This window comes from Mesocricetus auratus, unplaced genomic scaffold, assembly GCF_017639785.1.
Source record: "Mesocricetus auratus isolate SY011 unplaced genomic scaffold, BCM_Maur_2.0 Super-Scaffold_100030, whole genome shotgun sequence".
Lineage (NCBI taxonomy): Eukaryota > Metazoa > Chordata > Mammalia > Rodentia > Cricetidae > Mesocricetus > Mesocricetus auratus.
In genome coordinates, this window is record NW_024429211.1 from 11,027,379 (window position 1) to 11,034,898 (window position 7,520).

Genomic DNA, 7,520 nt, shown 5'->3' on the forward strand with positions numbered 1-7,520 from the left:
CTCTGGGAGAGTCCTGTGAAAGAGCATGAAACCTACGAAGCAAGGACTACTGAGGGCATCTTAAGGCTATCCAAAGGACAGGTTCTAATTTTGGGAGAATTATCTACTTCAAGACCTATAAGAAAGCAGCCCCTTTAGCAATATTCTTCTAGAAGAAACCTTTATTTCAGAAGAATCAGCGAGTTATTGGACACACATCACGTGAAGTGGCACAAACAAAACTGACTAGAGTTTACTGTGAGGAACCAGATATTTGGAACAAATTTGGGTGGAAAGTAGAGTCCTTTACTGTTTATGTACAGAGGGTGTTTGTCCTTTGGATTTGTCTTTCTGTCTCTGTCTGTCTGTCTGCCTGTCTGTCTGTCTGTCTCTCTCTCACACACACACAAATGTATTGTCTTGATCCTCTTTCTGTAACATCCTTGGCGCTAGACTTGCAGACATGTGGCATTTCATTCTGCCTTATGTGGCACTGGTGTGAATCTCAGGGCTCTGTATAGGCAAGGCAAGCATGTTACCAATAGAGCTTACCTGGAAAGCTTTGCAATCCATACCAAAATAATTTTGAAGATGCATACTCTTTGAACCTGTAATTAATTTTAGGTTCAAAACAGTCTTTACATTAAAGAATAAGTGGCATAATTTAAAAAATGTGGTGTATTTCTATATATGACTTGCTCTAACAGTGCCCTCAAATGACGTTATTTCTGAAATATCTTTGTTTGAATGAGTGCTTGAGTTTCTGAGTTTATTCATCACAAGGCCATAGTGGTCACCAGAGAATCCAGTATTTTGCTGTGGTATGCATTCTATATGAGCCATCTCTATTTCTGTAACCTAAAATTTGGTTACATTTCACTGTATCAAAGGCTCTCCATGGAGTTTACCCAGAAGGAAACAGCCTGAAACAATTTCAGAAAGTGATACATTTTCAACATCAAAATGAGCATGATAATGTGATACGATTAGATGTTTTTGTTTCTGTCTTACTGCTACACTTCAGAGCGAGTGAAAAACCTGTGTCTTGAATGTTTTAAATATGGGATTTTTAGGATATGTTAATAAGAAGTAAGGAAAGGAATGCTTTAGGAAATATATCTAGCCTATACATTTCAAGGTACAGATTCATAATGAGTCAATTTGGGATTATAATATATATTGCAGTGTCTCATGAAGACATATATATGTCTCCCATATCTGTAATAAGCATCAATATTAACTATGGTTGTTTTATAATGTAAATATAAAGGATCCTCCACTAATAGAGCAGTCAATTTAAGTACTAACCTAGCAAATCTTGTGAGCTCTTGACAGTTCCTTAGCAACTGGTAGCAGAACACTATGCCAAGCAAGTGGAAGGTCAGAACTGTTCATCTCCAGATTCTGTAAAGTAGAAGTGCTCCATCATGGACTCAGGCCTAAGTCAAGTATGAGACAGAAGTGAGAAGCATTAAAACTAGAGCAAAAGAAATAGCAGCAATATTTCAGCAAATTCAAAATATCACTTTTCTCCTACTAATCCTCCAATGAAAATCACAGGTGTGGCGGTTTGTATGTACTTGACCTCATGATCTCCCAGGGAGTGACTCTATTAGGAGGTGTGGCTTTGGTGGGGTGGGTGTAGCCTTGCTAGAGAAAGTGTGTTAGTGTGGTGCCAGGCTTTGAGGGTTCATATGCTCAGAATACCACCCAGTGTCTCAGTTGACTTCCTGTTGCCTGCAAGTCTGCAAGTCTTCCTGTTGCCTGCAAGATGTTGCCAGCACCATGTCTACCTGCATGCTGTCATGCTCTCAGATATGATGATAATGGACTGAACCTTTGAAACTATAAGTGAGACCCTTCAATTAAATGTTTTCCTTATAAAAGTTACTGTGGCCATGGTGTCTCTTCACAGAAACAAACAAACAAGTAAAAGAAAACCTTAATTAAAACCAAAAGAAAATCCCTTAAGTGATAAGATAGTAACACCAGCTTGAGGAAAAGTAGGCATTCATAATTTAGTTCATAAAGAAAACATTAAAAGGAATCAAATAAATAACCATCTGGAAAAGTATGTCAATGTTAAAAAAATCAAATCCTCAAAACTCATGAACAAACAGGAGAAGATGAATATTTTAATTGAAACAGCAAATTAAAAGTAAGTGCCAAAATTATTTACCTGAAAATATAAAACATTATCAAGTTAATAATTTATGTGGCCTAAATAATAAGCTAGATGTCAGAGAACAAAATTCTTTCTTTAAATTTTAAAATGGCAGATAAAAGTAAGAGAATAGGGAAGGACACACTCTCCAATACTAAAATAAGAAAGATGTTGTCTGCATCCACCACAGACAGCTAAACAACTGATGCGTCATTAAAAGAAACCACAAGAGCCATGATGAGATGCTAAAACATCATAATTCACTGGAGATATTGTGATTATAAGTCTACATGTACCTAGTAATGCCACTCCAAAACACATGAAGCAAAATGGATAGAAATGGACAAAGAAATATTAAATGCATATTACCTGGAATCCTCAATGTTCACCTTCGAAAATGGGTGTCATATGTAGAACGATAAACATCAGGAACACTGAATAACTTAATAACACAGTGAGCATTAACTGATGTGTGTTTATAGAATACACCATTCACAAATAACAACAGAGTATGCATACATGTGTGTTTTTAAAAATGTACAAATAGGTCATTTAACAAGTTAGACAAGGCATAACACAGAAAAAATATAAGTTGGATTAAAACATAAAAAGGAATAGTTTCTCAACATAAGGAATTAAAATGAAAACCAAAGGGACAGGAGAGATGACTAAACAGTTAAGAACTCTGCTCTTGCAGAAGACTCAGATTTGCTTCTCAGCACCTACATGGAAGCTCACAGGCATCTGCAACTACAGGACAACAGTGCACTTATCCAGCCTCTGTAGATAATACTCACAGACAAGGTGCACATACACACATGCAGACAAAACACTCAGACACCTAAAATTTTTCAAAATCTTTTTGAAACAAGAAGAAACTAAGAATGGGGACACAAGCACTATGTGACTGTAGACCAGAAATCTTTTTTGAGAATCTAAGCTAAGAAAAGAAGTAATAGTGCTCAATAATAAACATTAATGTTAAAAATAATTGAGGTTATTAACAGATGACATGGGACGTGGCACTTCAGTAAAATCAATTGCTTTTCCTTGCAAGAATGAGAAACTACTGGGAGACAAATTAAGAAGTATAATGATACCACCAATACCAGAATGGTGAGGTGACAGATAGTGATGCAAACCGGAATGAATTCTAGAAATGTCTTTCTGAAAGAAGCTAAGAACAGGGTTGCAGACATCAGCAAAGAGTTAAACGTGGAGAACTATCAAACCTCCTTCAGTGAAGAGTTGGAATTCATTAGATGTCAATTGTACCCCAGTGGCCTACAAATAAAGATGAATCCTAATTGTGTTCCTCTTTGACATTTGTATCAGTCAACAACAGGACTTAAAATCTTTAGGGATAATCAGTTAAATTATAACAAATAACAGTTTCATAAAAAGTAAGTTTATATTATTTATGGCAATTTGATGAATTCTCTAATGTCAAGAGTTCAACACTCTAACGGTGGCCAGCAGATATTTTCAAAAGAGAATTAGTGGTTATGTTACACATCGAATTTCTCCTCTCTTTATTGTTAGTCTGAGTTGTGAGATGAGGTTTGTTCTGCAGAGCAGTCATGTTCAGATGCTGCAGCTTCATTTCAGGGCTACAACATTCCACTAAGTCTTCAGGGAAAATGTCGACACATTCTAAACTCTACCTGCAAAAGTAATTAATTTTTAAGTTGAAGGAGTAGAAGGTGTTGTGACACAAAACTTTTCTGCCTACTCACCTCAGAGATAAAGCCCATGGCAGACCAAGTACAGATTCCACCAAAGACCAACTTAGTGAACCAAGAGTTTTATCAGGATTAATTATAGGAGAGAAATGACTCAAAAACAGCTTCATCACCAAAACCCAACCAGTATGGGTATCAGCTCACAATTCCAGGAACTTGGAACATACTCAAATGCTGTACTAGTTTAATTATGCATTTTATTTAATATGTTCCTTCATAATTCTTTAAGACCAGAAAATTCCACACAGAACTAGGGCTAAATATTAAGCTGAAGACAATTAAGAAGTAATAGATACAAAAGACCTGCTTTTTTTTCTATTATTTTCCCAAATACTGGAAGCAAATTTGCAGAGATAAAATAACTCCACCTTATCTTTCTGTCAGGGAGAGGAAAGAATGACTGTGGTTGGTGACTTAGGCCCTTGTTGCTCAGAAGGGATCTGTATTAATAAATTACTCTGATTAACTTTTGCAGAGTATAAACATTCCCCTAAGTCTCTAGCATTAGCAGCTCATATCTCCCTTTCTTGTTGTGCAGGTCTATCCACTCATGAACTTATGAACCAGAGCAATGATCAACATGGCAAGATAACCCTGCACATTGCTGGCACATTGGCCGTAACCAACAGCTCTTTAATTTGACTTAAACCCTGCTCAACAACAGGAAAATTGTTCCTGGTACAGGAAACCTAGCCAGTTACCCAGGGCTCATACATTCATGGATGTTGGAGAAGAACTTAACTACCACTACTCTACTAAGCCAGCATAATTGCTAACACCATTCTAAATATTTGTCTTTGTGCCCACAGCTAATTGCAGTCCTCACTCCTCATTAAAGAAATTTATCTTTGCAACAAATAGAGATCATTACTGAAAACCACAGCTAATCAAAAGGCAAAGCTAAGGAGCCTAGCCACAGTGAATGCATTTATAAAATCCTCCCATCCGTAAGGCTCAGGGAACATTGTGGAAGGGGCAGAAAGACTGTAAGATCCAGAGGATGAGAGGGTGTGCTATGAGACTGTCAGCAAACAACCTGGGTTTGTCTAAGAATGTCAGCAGCTACATCCATAAAGCCTGACAACAGAACCGCCTAAGTGAGCCGACCAAGGACACCAACAGTAGACTGCCAAGTGGAGTGCAGAGAAACCAGGAGTCCCCAACCCTACAGAAAGAACTAAAGCAGCAAAGGATTGCTGAGAGCAAGAAGGATAGTCTTCCCAGGTAAGAACACACCAGTTGGTGTGTCAGTACCAAATGATGTCAGCCCTGAAATTATGCATGCAAGTAACATACAGAGTGAACAGGTTATATTAAGGAATACAGATGTATACACATATAAAATATACATGTATAAACAATTGATGAAAAGTGGGCCACAAATTTGAAAGAGAGGAGAGGTTTATGAGAGGAGGATAAAGTGAAGAAATGGAAGGGGAAAATGATGAAATTATACTGTAAATGTCAAAAATAAAAGAAAGCAATGAACATTTTTTCATATTCCCCATTAGGCTAGAATTCAATCCTACTGATAGCTCTTGTATTTCAGGTATCCCCCATGTGTAAATATGTGTATATTACACACCTTTAACACTATTGGTCTGTCTTTTACTTTAGAGTATCATTGCAACTGAAAACATATGAAGGCTAAGGAAAAATTAACATTCTTCCCCTAAAGAATGCATTTCAAGCTACGAAAATGAGGCATCATTGCATAATGATCATGCAATTTCAGAAAATTGCCAACGTTGTGGCAAACTGGTGCTGAAAGCTAAAAGCATGCTCATTTCCACTTCTCATCATTAGTATTTCCACTTCAGTGTCGCAGCAATGCTGATTGCCAATGACTTTGAGAGCAAACCTGATCAGAACAGGCAGTTCCAGGAACAAATATGGAGCTTGCTTAATTAAAAGGTATGTACAAGTAGGTTTTCTTTGGCCTGTGATGACATCTGGGATTTTTTTGATAGACAAAGGCACTAGAAATGACAGCAAACTTTGTAAGTCTGGTAGGCAAAGGAACCGAGATGGTGATCAGGCATAGATAAGGAACATTGGCTACAACTGTGCCTTTTCAGATGAGATGTCCTGAGGATAACAGAGATGTAATAAAGAGACATAACTGTAACATGAAGAATACTCTACACAGGTGATCACCATCATTAAATGAAGTCTTGATTCACAGCACATCTCTTACTAGATCTGTGAGTTAAGGGAATTTCTTCTGTAGTCTGCCTGCCTCTAATACTGTTTTATCACCTGAAAGTATAAGATAAGATCTTTACCTAAGATCATCATGAAAATGAAATTACATATTAATCATCTCCTAATTCAAGCCTTGGAACGTTTTAAATGCTTATATGAATGCTATTAGTTTGTGTTAGATTTCAAAAATAGAAGCAACAGAACATTTTTGTGATAAAGAGAATTTAAAATTAAAAGGCAAATGAAAAGGCCCTGTGCTATGCTTATCCCAATATATTTGCCATTGTACAAAAAGATCTTGTGGGCTTTTTTCCCTGTTCTCTTATTCATTGACCCTATAAGCACTTAGCACTTAGGGAGATGTGAACAGCCATAAATTTGGAATTTGACTATAAAAGACAACAGCCTAATTTACAAATAAGATTCTAAGACTCATATTCCATTTCAGTATAATAGATGAACTGGATGAGGAACAATGAATCCTGCTTTGATTATTTAGTGTAAAAATTCTTTTAATAGCGCTGCTGGTGGAATGATACTCATGCATGTATCACTCTCTCACTGAAAATTGCCTGTTCTATTTGCAGAGGAGTCCAATGCAGCATTCTTGTGGGTTGTTTCATTCAGTCTACAGAAAGAGCATTCTTATTCTCTAGTGGAGGTTATTTGTGGTGAATTTGACTGAATTTCCTATTAAAAGAAAGAAAAATGTCAACACAAAGAAGACAATTTATAAGTCCAGTTATACAAGCCCAATCTGAGCCTTCTGTTTATTATAATAAATAATCACCTGGATTGGTAAATCTGTTTTCATTAAAATGCATCTCTCATAAATGCTATCATAAAGTGTCTTATTATGGTTCTAATAAAAATTTGAAATTGTTTAGTATTCACATTTTAACCCAGATCTATCAGGCGTTTCTTTTGGTAGCAAAATGTTACCAATTTTTAAAGTGTAGCATCATGATTACAAAATGACCACACAATAATAGTCAAGTGTATTTGTGGCTGATATTTATATTAAATGCGAGGTGAGCTATAAGACCTTGTTGGATCATTTTGACTCACTTTATATCATGTTTGTGCTGCGACAAGCCCTGATCTCATTTGTTTAGAAACCAAAAGTTATGTACACAGGAGGTCTATACCATTATGCTGTGTTCAGATACTGTAATGGGTAAATCTTCTTTCTGCCACTCAGTTACTCACCTGTAAGTGTTTGTCCTACTTTCTGCTCTGCTGGAAAGAAGATACAGAAAGAAGTGAAGGATTCCGTTCTCTGGATCAAGTATGTCGCCTAGTGTCTTAGTGCTTTTTGCAGTCCTAAACACTCAAGCAGAATTTGTTCTAGGAAGAAGGTGAAAAGCATGTCTTGTAAGACAGTATTTTGCTTTATTTTATTTTACCATCATGGGTGGAATCCCTCCATT

General features: G+C 36.6%; 1 long non-coding RNA gene across 1 annotated transcript; it reads left to right on the forward strand.

The window, feature by feature from the left end:
- The first annotated feature begins 4,535 nt into the window (after nucleotides 1-4,535).
- Nucleotides 4,536-6,878, forward strand: LOC121134782. Its single transcript, XR_005872009.1, has 3 exons — nucleotides 4,536-5,109; nucleotides 5,706-5,799; nucleotides 6,678-6,878. It is a non-coding gene; the product is annotated as an uncharacterized LOC121134782 (long non-coding RNA).
- The last annotated feature ends 642 nt before the right edge of the window (nucleotides 6,879-7,520 follow it).